General features: G+C 44.9%; 1 pseudogene; it reads left to right on the top strand.

The window, feature by feature from the left end:
- Positions 1-9,723: 9,723 nt before the first annotated feature.
- On the top strand, positions 9,724-10,835 carry LOC115666842 (cytosolic sulfotransferase 15-like; annotated as a pseudogene).
- Positions 10,836-13,370: the final 2,535 nt, after the last annotated feature.

Raw genomic sequence — 13,370 nt, 5'->3', positions numbered from 1 at the left:
GTCATAGTCCTTCAATAATTCCATCCAACGTCTCTGTCTCATGTTCAATTCTTTCTGCGAAAACAAATACTTGAGGCTCTGATGGTCCGTGTAGATCTGAAACCTTTCTCCACATAAGTAGTGCCTCCAGATCTTGAGTGCGAAAATAATTGCTGCCAGTTCCAAGTCGTGGGTCGGGTAGTTCATCTCATGAGGCCTTAACTGTCTCGATGCATAAGCAACCACCCTTCCATTTTGCATTAGCACACATCCCAATCCTTTGAGCGAAGCATCGCTATAGATCTCATACCCGCCCGATCCTGAAGGAATCGTCAATACTGGCGCCGTCGTCAATCTCTGCTTCAATTCCTGAAAACTCTCTTCGCACTTTTCCGTCCATTCAAACCTCGTTTCCTTCTTAAGCAGCTTCGTCAGCGGAGTGGCTATCGCTGAGAATCCTTCCACAAATCGCCGATAATATCCCGCCAGTCCTAAGAAACTCCGAACCTCAGTAACTGTCGTCGGTCTCGGCCAATCCATTACTGCTTCAATCTTTGCCGGATCCACGGAGATTCCTTCTCCGGAAATTATATGCCCAAGAAATGCAACTCGATTCAGCCAAAATTCGCACTTGCTAAACTTAGCATACAATGCGTGCTCTCTTAGCGTCCGTAAAACTCTTTCCAGATGTACCTCATGTTCCTCGGAGCTCTTTGAATACACTAGAATATCATCGATGAAGACAATGACGAACTGGTCCAAGAACTTTTTGAATACCCGGTTCATTAAGTCCATGAATGCAGCAGGGGCATTCGTCAGTCCAAACGGCATCACCGTGAATTCATAGTGTCCGTACCTCGTCCTGAATGCCGTCTTTGGGATATCCTCCTTTTGGATCCTTAACTGATGATACCCTGTCCTTAGGTCGATCTTAGAAAATACCGAGGCTCCCTGCAACTGGTCGAACAGGTCGTCTATCCTTGGGAGGGGATACTTATTCTTAATCGTCACTTGATTCAGCTGACGGTAGTCGATACATAACCTCAACGACCCATCCTTCTTCCTGACGAATAGGACTGGCGCTCCCCATGGAGACGCACTTGGTCGGATAAAACCTTTGTCTAGCAATTCTTGCATCTGAACCTTAAGTTCTTTCAATTCCGACAACGACATCCTATACGGCGGCTTCGAGATTGGCTCAGTCTCGGATGCCAACTCGATAACGAATTCCACTTCTCTTTCTGGTGGCAATCCCGGCAATTCCTGAGGAAAGACATCGGGAAAGTTGCACACCACTGCTATATCCTCTAGCCGCACTTCTCCTGCCGTCGAATCAACTACGCTTGCTAAATAACCTTGGCAGCCCTCATCCAACAATTTAGTTCCCTCAACCGAAGAAACCCAAGGGATCGAGGTTCCTCCTCGACTCCCTACGAACTCGAATCTAGGGTGTTCAGCCGAGCTAAACCGAATCACCTTACTACTGCAATCCATTACGGCATTCTGCTTAACTAACCAGTCCATGCCCACAATTAAATCAAAATCATACATTGGCAAAACCGCTAGGTCTATCTTGCTTTCTACGCCACCAATCACTATCTCACAATCCGGACATCCTAACGATATGCATATCTTATCCATTAACGGCGTAGTCACACACAACTGCACTTCTAACAAAACAGGGTTTAATCCAGCCAACTCAACAAACTGAGCAGATATAAACAAATGCGATGCTCCCGGATCAAATAATGCATACGCGACATGACCGCAAAGAGAAATCGTACCTGTGACCACGCCCGGCGCATTCTCAACTTCTCTTCGCGCCATGGCGTACACCCGTCCTTGTGCCGGCGGCCTGTTCACATTAGCCGGCAGTAGATTCCCAGCCTGATTCCCAATTCGGGGTTGATGTTGCATCGTGGGCCCGCGGCGCCGCTGGGGACAACTCCCGATTTGATGGTTCATACTCCCGCATTTGAAGCAAGCCCCAAACCTGTTCTGCTGGGGATTCGGCTTTCCAATGTTCTTCCTGATCGGTGGGACGAACCTCCTGTTTCCCGCCATTGGTTTCTTCCCAAAACGGCGGTTGTCCTTAGCCGGGGCGAACCGCGATCCAGATGCGGCCGCTCTATCTACTTGCTCTCGCTCAATAGCCTGAGCTCTCTCATATAAGTCCTCATAAGTCTTTAAATTCACAGGTATCAGCTGGCCGCGAATGTCGGCTTTCAGCCCATCTCGAAACCTTCGCGCCTTATCCTCAGGGTGTTCCACCATCCTTGGCGCGAACCTCGACAGTCTCGCAAATTCTGCCTCATACTGATCTACGGTCATCAATCCCTGGCGGAGCCTCATGAATTCTGCCAATTTCCTTTCCCTGGCGCTCTCAGAAAAGAATTTTCCCAGGAAAGTCTCAGAAAATACGGTCCAAGTCGGGGCGGTCCCTTCGGGAAATACCCTTCCTTTGGTGGCCTTCCACCAATCATCGGCGTTGTCCTGCAGTTGATATACCGCCAATGTCACCTTTTCGGCCTCGGTACACCCTAGCACTTCGAAAGCCTTCTCCAACCCCTCAATCCAACGGGGTGCGGCCTCAGGGTCACCTTTCCCATTGAACTTCGGCGGCTTTAATTTCAGGAACTGCTCTACTAACTTGGACATCGGCCTGCCCACATTCACTGGTGCTGGAATTGGATCCTCCTGATTCCCCTGATTCCCATCATCACCATCGTTTCCATCATTCCCATTGGCCCCGTTGGCCCCATTGGCAGCAGCAGCCATGGCGGCCTCAACAGCAGCAGCTATAGTGGCATCTCTCTCTTGGGCTAGTCTACCTCCCAGAATTCCAGCTTCCTCGAGAGCTCTTAAAATTCCATCTACCCTCGGATCCTCGCGGCCCTTACTTGCGGTTCTACAGGGGTCCTCGCTCACGACCTCGGCCTCCGCCTCTACCACGGCCTCTTCCTTGGCTACTCATCTTTCCAACTCGCACGCTCACCTTCCTGCTATAATTCCATTCAGGAATTAGAGACCTAAACCAAGCTAAACCGGTCTAAGGTCCTAGGCAGGTATATACAGCAGCAATCAAGCAACCAGCATGCGGTCTTACACAAACAGCACAACATCTCAACCAAGGAGATTCGCGTACTTACCTCGGGTCCTGCCGCACCTGCACTTTACGGTCAACTAAAACAAGCACTCAATCAAACACAAGCAGTCAGGAGGTACACATAGCACACGAGGTCACCTTACTAGCTACCCAAGGTCACCGCTCCTTATCACTCCAGGCTTCAACCTAATTGGATCGAACTGACCTTGCTCTGATACCAAATCAAACGGGGATGTCACGCCCCGCACTCCTCGGCGCGCCACATCCCTCGCCAAGGTCGATTCGTGTGCGACGTCCCAGGACGCGTCGCCGACCCAACACCCAACACAGAGATTTAAAGCACATGCGGAAGTAATTAAAACCACCCGTACATTAAAATACACCTGACCAAGGATAGCCATACAACAACCACCACGGATAAATATACCCTTGCTTTGACATCGGGAAACATATACAATATTCATATACAGCCCACACTCAAAAATCAAAAGCGGGTACGTGGCTCGGCGATCAAACACTATATCTAGCCGGGGCTCCTCCCAAAACGTTTCAATACGCCTGCCATCCTCAGGGCCGGGGGTCTGAAAAATTGGTTTTCAACAACAGTGAGAATAAATCTCAGCGAGTAATTCCCTAAACCTAAATTAGGCTAAAGTGCACCTCCTGACGAGTACTAAATCAACACACCAAGCAAATCATAATTGACTTAGGCCCTCGGGCCCAAATCCAACACTCACCTTGCCCTGCAGGTTAGGCACTTACAGTTCAAGCATAAAACATAGGACCTAGTCGCAGCACATGTACACATCATTTGATCACAACGCATGTCATGCTTATGCTCGTGCTCATACGCGTGCTCACGCCTCATCAATGCATTTTCGCACGCTTGCACTCTAGCATACTTGCCATTTATCAATTTCTCCTCCGACCCGCGTTAAACGCATCAGGTCCGACCCGCGTAAAACGCATCAGGTCCATCACTATCCAACACTTCCTGGCCCGCGTAAACGCATCAGGCCCAGTGTCTCTAGCCCGCGTAAACGCATCAGGCGCAACACCGATCTCCATATACGGACCGAACCCGCGTAAACGCATCAGGTTGGCCGTCTTCCGGCAATCCGGGCATCGTCCCGCGTTAAACGCCTCAGGACGGGTTCACTACCCCGCGTAAAACGCATCAGGGTTTATTGTGATCACACATTCACAAGCACCAATTTTCATCTGAACCCCGCGTTAAACGCATCAGGGCATTTTAGGTGATCACAATGCACATGTCACTCGAGCACACTTGTAAATGCACATGTCGTGCCAATGCTCGTGATGCAAACTCATGGCTATAACGTTCACATATGGGCATTCACTTGCACCGCACCACTTACTCAAATCACGATGCAATCATGCGCATTTGCACCACGCATATTCAATTTCATAAATCAACATGCCCAATCAGACAATCAATTCAAATCAGCCATGGCATCAACTTGACACACAATCCATGCACAATCCACACAACCGGGATAACAAGAACCCTCGCATTCGAGGCCCGCCAAGCTATTCCATTCTTAGTCCCGCTAAACAAGCAACATGGCATCCTAAAATCAATCACAACAAGACTCATTTAGCTAGTCAATTGATCAATGCGATCATTCCCGGTAATCACACAATTAACCTCCAAATTGATCGCTCATAGACCAATTCAAACCCGGTATGGACAGCCACCAAACAGATCGTCCTAGGCCAACAAATGTCCTCAAAACACTCCATTTGACTCCCCAAAATATCACCCAAATCAGCCACCATGAGGACCAAATGAGGCGCGCACTATAATCCACATTTGAACCCGAAATCAACCCCAAACTCGGGCCGAATCATTCCAATACTTTCAGCCTTCATGCAGCACATTCCAAGTCATTACACCTCATTAAAATGATCCCGTTAGACCACCAAAACCGCCATGAAAACAGCCGCTATTCGGTCTTCAATTTACACCCGCCAAATTCACAATTTCGCCCAATTTGAGGCACCTATGCACAGCCACTTCACAGCACTATACGGGTCATTAAACCTCAACTAAATCATCGCACTAAGCCCGTAAAATAGCCACAAGATCAGTACGAAAACAGCCACCATTTAGCTCGCAAATTTCACTCGCCAAAATCTCAATTTTTGTCCAAATCACAACTCTCATGATCAGCCACCACGCAGCACGTTATGGACCGCCAAACCTCAGTCAAATTATCAGTCTAGGTCACCAAATGCGCCACAAAACCAGCCCCTAACAGCCTCCACCGTTTAACCCCTAAATTAACCTAATTAACCCCTAAAACCCGTCTAGAAATGCAAATTGTCCTAATTAGGGCTTAGGGTCAAACTCACCGGATGTTCTAAGCTTCAAACCGAGCTGAACACGTGGTAATGGCGGCTGGACAGCGGCGGTCCTTCGCCGGAACAGTAACGGCGGCGGCGGCTCCGGCGAACGGCGCGAGCGACGGCGACGGTCTAAGCTAATCCACGGCCTAGAGAGGGAGAGAGAGGGGCACGGTCAGAGATAGAGAGGGAAATGGAACGGCTGGACAGCCGGGCGAGGCGACGGATCCGCGCCGGAACAGTGACGGCGGCGGCGGAGCTCCTCCGGCTCAAGGCCTCTCACGGCCAAACCGAGAGAGAGAGAGAGAGAGAGAGAGAAAGGGGAGGGAAGGGGGCTTGCCGGTTGTTTGTGGTGGAACACGGCGGCGACCGCAGCACCGGGGCGGCGACGGCGGCAAGGGCCGGCCGCGAGCCGCGAATGGGCGGCGGTCGGGCGCGAAAGGCCGAGCGGCGGCGAGCTCGGCTAGCTGCGCATGAGGAGGAGAAGGCGAGCTTGATCGGGCGGCGGGGCGGGCGGAGGCGCGACAGCGGTCGAGCTTCTTTGGCGGCGGCCCAGTGGAGCGGCGGCAGAGCCGAGCTCGTGCGCTCGGGAGGGAGGAAGCCGGCGTCGAGCGGAGGCCGCCCAGCGCGCGCGGCGGCGCGACGCCGGTGCGAGGAGGACGGCGGCGTCGGCGACTGGTAGGGTGGCGTCGGGCGGAGCTGGATGGGCGGTCGAGTAGCAGCCGGTGAGCAGAGCAGGAACGAAGCAGAACCAGGCGAGTTCGGGGAAGGAAGAAGGAAGAAGAAGAAGAGAAAGAAAGAAGGAAAGAAAAAGAAAGAAGGAAAAGAAACGAAGAGAGAGAGAGAGCAGGTGGGAGTGGGTGAGCTGAGGGGACGTGGGCAGGGGGAGACGTGCGCGGAGAGGACATGCGCGGCAGAGGAGAGAGAGAGAGAGAGAGAGAGAGAGAGAGGGAGAGAGAGAGAGAATAAAAGAAAATATTTGAACATTCAAATATTAATCGCGATCCGATGGCCCAAATTAAAAACCGAAAGTAGTCTACGGGTCCAAAATAAACCTCGCACATAAAAAGGGATAAAGGCCAAATTAATTAGACCAAATCATAACGAGGGAGGTCTACTAGTCCAAATTCGCACGTGGTCAAAAACTCCCATTTTTCCATCATTCCTGACAATCTCAACGTTGGCTACCATAATATTGACACCGTCCAATTTATTTTGTCCCGAAACTCCCGGAAATCGATCGCAAGTTCGGGATCCAAATAACGGCCAAATTTGATCGAGTGCGATTCTAGCGAAATCTCTAATTTAAAATGATAACCGGGAGTGATCAGTTCCCGGGCGAGATTTTACTATAAGCACACTGACAAATTACGCGTTTTATAAATCCCAAAAATTGGCCGAAATTCGGGATGTCACATTGAGAAAGTTGATAGTTGACTCTAATTTAGGTTAGTAAATTATTTTAAAAAAATCAATAAATTTAAGGTGTTGCTAAGAAATCCAAATAAAAGCATTCAAATGATAACAAAAGTTGGCAAATTATAAAGAAAATAAACATTGGTAATTAATTCAAATGAGAGTTAGTAATGATAGGTGGCAATTTAATAATATATGGTAAGCAAATCATATGAGAGCTGGTAATAATGAGTGGGTGTTAACACTTAAATTTTAATTACCGCACAAAATTAGAAGTTAGTTTTTTAACCCCTAAAACAAAAATAGTATTATTTAATTGCATGGCATATAAATATTAGGCACATTTGCATTGATAGGGCTAATTAGAACATATTTTTCTTTAAATTTAAAAAATCCTGTCAAAAAAATTCGACCTGACCCTCTCCTTTTTCTCCTAGGGCCCGACCCCTTTCCCTTTGTTTTTCTTTTTTGTCCTCTTTTCTCGCACGAGCAGGACCTAGACCACTTCCCCCTTCATGCGAGCTGACTTGGCCTGGCCCCTCTTTCCTTCTCTCTCCCTCTCTCCTCTGTTGCCGTGGATGAACCACAGCTGAGCAATAAAGGCGGTCGCCAAACAACCAAGTAAAATTGTGCGGCCAGACGTGAAGAGCAGAGAGAGCAAACATTGAACGGCCCTAGAGAGGAGGAGCAGGTGGCCGCCAGCCAGCATAAAAGGCGAAGAGAGAGAGAGAGAGAGAAAGGGTAGGCCATTTTGAGAAAAATAGAGAGACAGAGGGCAAATAGAGCGGGAGTGAGTGAAAACAGGGCGTGAGAGAGTATCAGCCAGCCTCACTGTTGGCTACAAGCCGGCCGACGACCTCCTAGCCAGAACCGAATCGGTAAGCTTCTCGGGCCCCTTTGTTTTGCCCTGTTTTTTGTGTAGGTTGGCCGAAGTTCGTGGCCATACGTTTCGCGCGAACTCCGGCCCAGACCATCCCTGCTCCCAGTCCAGGCATCATCATGGGGAGTGAGTTGTGGCTGCCGGAGTAAGTCTAAGTCCCGAGAAAGGTCGAGGACCTCTTGTTTTAGTTGCGCACACCAACTGATTGATGAAATGCCTGAATGAGATCCATTTATTTTGGTCCTTGACTGATGATGTAAAGGTCGACCCGGAAGTTGTGAGGCTTGAGATGGCCTTCTGGTCTCCGTTCGAGATTGAACAGAGGCCAGAATTTGGCCTGGGTTCGACAACTAAGCCTTCAGCTAGAGTTAGGCTTGAGAGGCCCCGGCTGAAGGCTTGGCCAGTGGTCGTCGTGGCCAACTAGAATGATGGCGGACCAGGTGGGGCCCCAAGACCTAAGGGCAAGCCGAGACAGGCGCCGGCCAATGGCCGAGCAAAAGGTCGGCCAGCCGGCCATCCAGCACTCTTTTGTAAATTAAGGCAAACAATCCGCTGTGATGCGATACCTAATGCCGGTTTCTTCCTTGCCATAACTTTGAGTCTACTTATCCACATGTCTATCTATCTTGGACCCAGCGCCAAGATTGTATGTATCTTGTCTCAAAGTTATCCTCGATGAATCGACAAGAAATGCGTAACGATTTTATCGCGATTCACCCAGTACAGACATAAACAATTACGATTCAAACTAAAATCTCGCAAAGTCATGGAAGAAACCTAGAGCACTATTCTCACTTGCCCAGTAAGGATTAAACACAAATACTCGTGCCCGGACACAGATAGGAAAGTTACTCGAAATTCCCGGCGAACCTCGAATATGACCCAATCCAGGCCCACCAAATCCGAACAGATAGTGTGTGCTATTATATAAAACTCTCTGGTGCATTCATCGAGTCACAAGTTTATATGCTTAGTCAGAAAATGAGAGGGACAGCGTTGATATGGACCGACCGGGGAACGTGCCCGTGCCCACGTTTATCAGATTCAAGATTTGCTTGGAGTCTACGATAAGGAAATATTCTGTTACAAAGATATGGAAACTCAACTAATTGGTCTTTTTTCTAGTGTATAAAGCAGTGGAACTAGTGTATAAAGCAGTGGAAAACAGGAATGGAGAGCAACCACTCGAATTGGCAACAAACCATGGTGGGTCACATTCACAAGCGTATTTCGCACTGGAAACACCAAGGAATTGGGAGAAGGTTTTCTAATTTCTGTGTTTTTCTATATATTTCTGTGTATTATGATAAAGAGGACATAAGTCCATTTTATAGGTTTTATAAAATGACTATAAAAGTTAACGGGATATTATAACATCAATTCTAATCAGGAATACGTAGAATCAAGGGATATATATATAATATATATATATATGCAATCCTGAGAGATATGAAAAATCAAGAGAAATATCTTAATTAACTCTAGCATGCCCTTAAACTCAAAGTGACGTCAACTGGAGTTTCAAGAAAAATTCCAACCTAACAGTAGAAAATCGGTCCGGCGGGCTACAGGACAACAGTCTGACATGGCTGTTGACATGGTTTAAGTGAAGGCTACACGGTGAAAAGCGGCCGTGTCAGAGGAACATAATTGAGGATCGACCTTGAGAGAGAAATAATAATAATAATAGAAAAAAACAACGAAACAAAATGCAAGGATGCTCCAGTGTGTGCACCGGGTGCATTATGCACACCGGTGCAATCAAAATTTCCTCAAAGACCGCCAACTTTGATAACATGTCAGAAAATGATATTTTAACAAAACCCATCCCAAATCTTCTTACAAGAATATATTATTTAGAGAGGTCTAGCCACAATACAAGTGAAAAAATTGAATATGTATTTTGATAACTTGGAGGATAAAAGAGACCCGTGGCATCTTATCGTAATAAAAAACCAAGCAGAGCGGTATCCCGATGGCGCACCAGAAACTTTCTTCGCAGTCCGCCATTGTAAGTAGTGAAGAACATGACCCGGAGGCCTTTGTTGAACTAATTGCTTCACTTCCCCAAAGGAAAGGCACTCTTCGTCCTTTCATGTGCCTTTACAAAAACTTTTGGTGCCGATCGTCACGCTTCCCAATGTGATTGCATTCCAGCGGCACTTCCAAGCCAAACACAAGGACATTGTCCTGGCCTCTCAGCCCAAATCGGGGACCACCTGGCCAAAGGCCCTAGTGTTCTCCGTCATTAACCGCTCCTGCTTCGGCATCTCTAACACCGTGGTGCTCACTTCGAACCCCTATGACCTGGTCCCTTTCTTTGAGTTCCCGCTGTACGGAAGCAAACCAAGGCCCGAGCTTGACGGCCTGGCGGAGCCGAGGCTCTTCGCGACGCACATCCGTTACCCATCCTTGCCGGAGTGCGTCAAGCGGTCGGACTGCCGGATCATTTACATATGCCGGAACCCATTGGACACCGTGGTTTCCTCTTGGCACTTCTTCCTCGAGAAGGCGCGGTCGGAAGAGCAGTCGTAGTGGTCCTTGGAAGAGCATTTCGAGACCTATTGCCAAGGGAAAATCTCGTTCGGGCCCGTTTGGGATCACATGATTGGGTATTGGAAAGAGAGCTCGAAGAGGCCACACAAGGTGTTGTTCCTCAGGTACGAGGACCTGAAGGAAGATATTGTGGGACAGCTGAAGAAGGTGGCCGAGTTTGTGGGGCTTCCCTTCACTGAGGAGGAAGAAGGGGGAGGTGCGATTGAAGAGATAGCCAAGATTGAAGAGATAGCCAAAATGTGTAGCTTAAAGGCGCCTCAAGGACCTAGAAGTCAACAAGTCCGGCAATTTACAAGGGAAGAATATCAAGGTTGAGAACAAAAGCTATTTCAGGAAAGGCGAGGTAGGTGATTGGGTTAACCATCTCACTCCTTTCATGGTGGAACGCCTCAATAGCATCATCCAAGAAAATATGACCCCTTTTGGGTTGGAGTTCAAAACATGCTCAACATTTTAGTTGCTTTCTACCCCTTCTTTCTCTATGTATAAATACAAATAAATGCAAGCGAAAATGGATGGTTTTCGCAATCAGCTTCTCTTGTCTTGCTTCTCCCCGTTATTTGGTTTGTGTAGAGAAATAAGCCTCCATTGAACCAAACAAACCTCGACTTTCTCTGCGCTAATGACCGGTCAGGTATGTGGAATGCTGTCAAGTTGCAATCTTTTCTTTAGTTAAATTCATTGTGATCTGCAATCTTTAATATTCTAACAGCTCATCTCTCCATCTTGTGTCCAAAATTTACAGTAGCGACTAATGAAAAACTGTAGATTAAGGATAGTCATATAAGCATTTCTTATCTCGTTACTTTAGTGGGAGAGCTCTATTGTTCTATGACGTGATTTTTTTTTCCGTACTGATAAATTTTTAAAGAGTTAATAATTATCAAAAGACCGTTAATAAAAATAATTTTTAATTCTATATGTTTTGGTAATTTCTAGATAATTTAAAAATGCTTCTATTGAATTATAATTTTTTTTGACAATTTACAAGGTACTGACTTTTCTTATATTTCACCAACTTTTTATTGCCCTCTTAGTAATGCCTTAAATTCACTAACTCTTATATGAATTTACAAATTTTTATTTGACAGACATACTAATCACCGAAATACTTACCAAAGTTTATTTGATTTTTTTAAATTTATTAACTGATGTAGTCGTTTACCAACTCTTTAATTTATCAACTCTTATATGACTTATTAACCTTTATCTGTGTGACTTACCAGAGTTTCATTCATTAATCCAACATACTAACTCTAATATGAGTAGCTCACGCATATAGCATCATGCAAGAGATGATGAGCTCCTTTGGATTACAATTTAGATATGTTGAGTGTTAATTACTTTCACTTTCTCTTATGACCGAAACAAAAATTTGTTTCGTTTCTCTACGTGTATCGTTAGAAAGAGAGTAATTAAGAATCGATGGATGCTACACCAATTGTACAAATGCCAATTCAGTCATAATCTCTCAAATTGGCCAATTTAACCCTTAATCTTTTGACAAATTGCCAATGTAATCATTCCGGTCAATTTTGGTCCGAAAACGCTAACGTAATCAATTTTTTAACTTTTTTCTTAATTTATTTTCCTTTAATTTTTATTTTTTTCTTTACTTTTTCTTTTCATTATTACCGGCGAGGTAGGCCTAGGCGAGGGCAACTCACCCTCGCTAGATCCACCGAGGGCTTGACCCTCACGTCCCTCGCCGACCACAATAAAGTATACTATCCCTATGCATTTTATTTTTTTGGTAAGGTACTATCCCTATGCATTTGATGTCGTTACTTAGCTAGAATTAGTTCCATTTAATTTTTTACTTCTTAAATTCAATTAAAAATTTCAATTTCCTTTTAGAAATTGTGTGCGACAACTTACAAACAAAATCTTGGTACAAGGCATGGAATCAAAAATTGATATGAAAGGTTGGTTTTGCGGTAACTTTTGTTTTCTATCGTGCTAAATGATTAGATTCCACATATTAGTTTTCTTTTCGACCTTAATTTTTGTGATTTTACGGTATAAGGGGCATTCTTAACAATTGATTATGGAAATTCTATATTCTGGTTTCCAAAATCCCACACTTGAAATGTGTGGTGAGCATTTCTTTGTCACTTGACGGCACCGTCTTCCTAGCATGGCCTTGCTTTTAGTTGTCCGGATTTCTAACCACGATACGATTAGATCGGATAGGATATGAAATCCAAGGATTTTGTCATATCATATCTACTGTTTGGTGAATCACAGTAATAAAATCGGATGTTGTCTATTTTATCACGTCCGTTGTTTGTTATTTATGACATGTCAACATAAAATGAATCTAAAATTGCATAAACAAATATTGTAAAAATCTCTCATAATTCATTGCCAAATCTAGTAAGAGAGTAAAAATATGATCATTCACTTTTGTGATTACGAAAAGTATAGTACTTGGACTCCCTCGTCACTTTCATGGAACTTTAACATGAACTAAAAAACTACGGAGTCGTGAACCAGAGATACATAGGAGTAGGATACGAGAGAGGGTAGGTTTTTTGAGAAATTTCATTACCCCTCATTTTTCGAGAATTAGAAAGATTCTTTTCAAATTTGAATTTGTTTATTAAAATCTGGGTTCTTCTACCTCATTTTTATTTACTCAATTTTTTTTAAAAATTTTTCCATCTCTTTTTTAATTTTTTTTATTCCCTTCCATGAATCCTTTATAAAAATTTTATCAACTTATAAACTATACTATTATACCTAAATTATGTAATGATATAGATATTAAATATATATTATAGAGTAGAAAGCAATTCAATTATAAATAATATAGGAATATATACAAGCTAAAATTATTTTTTTTGTTATTCTAAATTATCTTTTTAATATTATAATTCAAATATTATTTTATATTTAAATATTAATTTATTTTTATTATTTAAAAGGTTTGTTTTGAGAAAAATAGCTTTTATACCATAAATATGAGAAATCCTATCCATCTTTAACCCACATTTTCCCGGGATAATTTCATTCAGGCTATATCCCCTATATATTCGTCTTTATCCAATCTTGAGCATGAACCAA

Source organism: Syzygium oleosum, unplaced genomic scaffold (genome assembly GCF_021117445.2).
Source record: "Syzygium oleosum isolate NSW1041296 unplaced genomic scaffold, Sole_v2.1 Sole_v2.07, whole genome shotgun sequence".
Lineage (NCBI taxonomy): Eukaryota > Viridiplantae > Streptophyta > Magnoliopsida > Myrtales > Myrtaceae > Syzygium > Syzygium oleosum.
The sequence above is the reverse complement of the archived record's forward strand: the minus strand, read 5'-3'. Positions and strand labels throughout refer to the sequence as shown.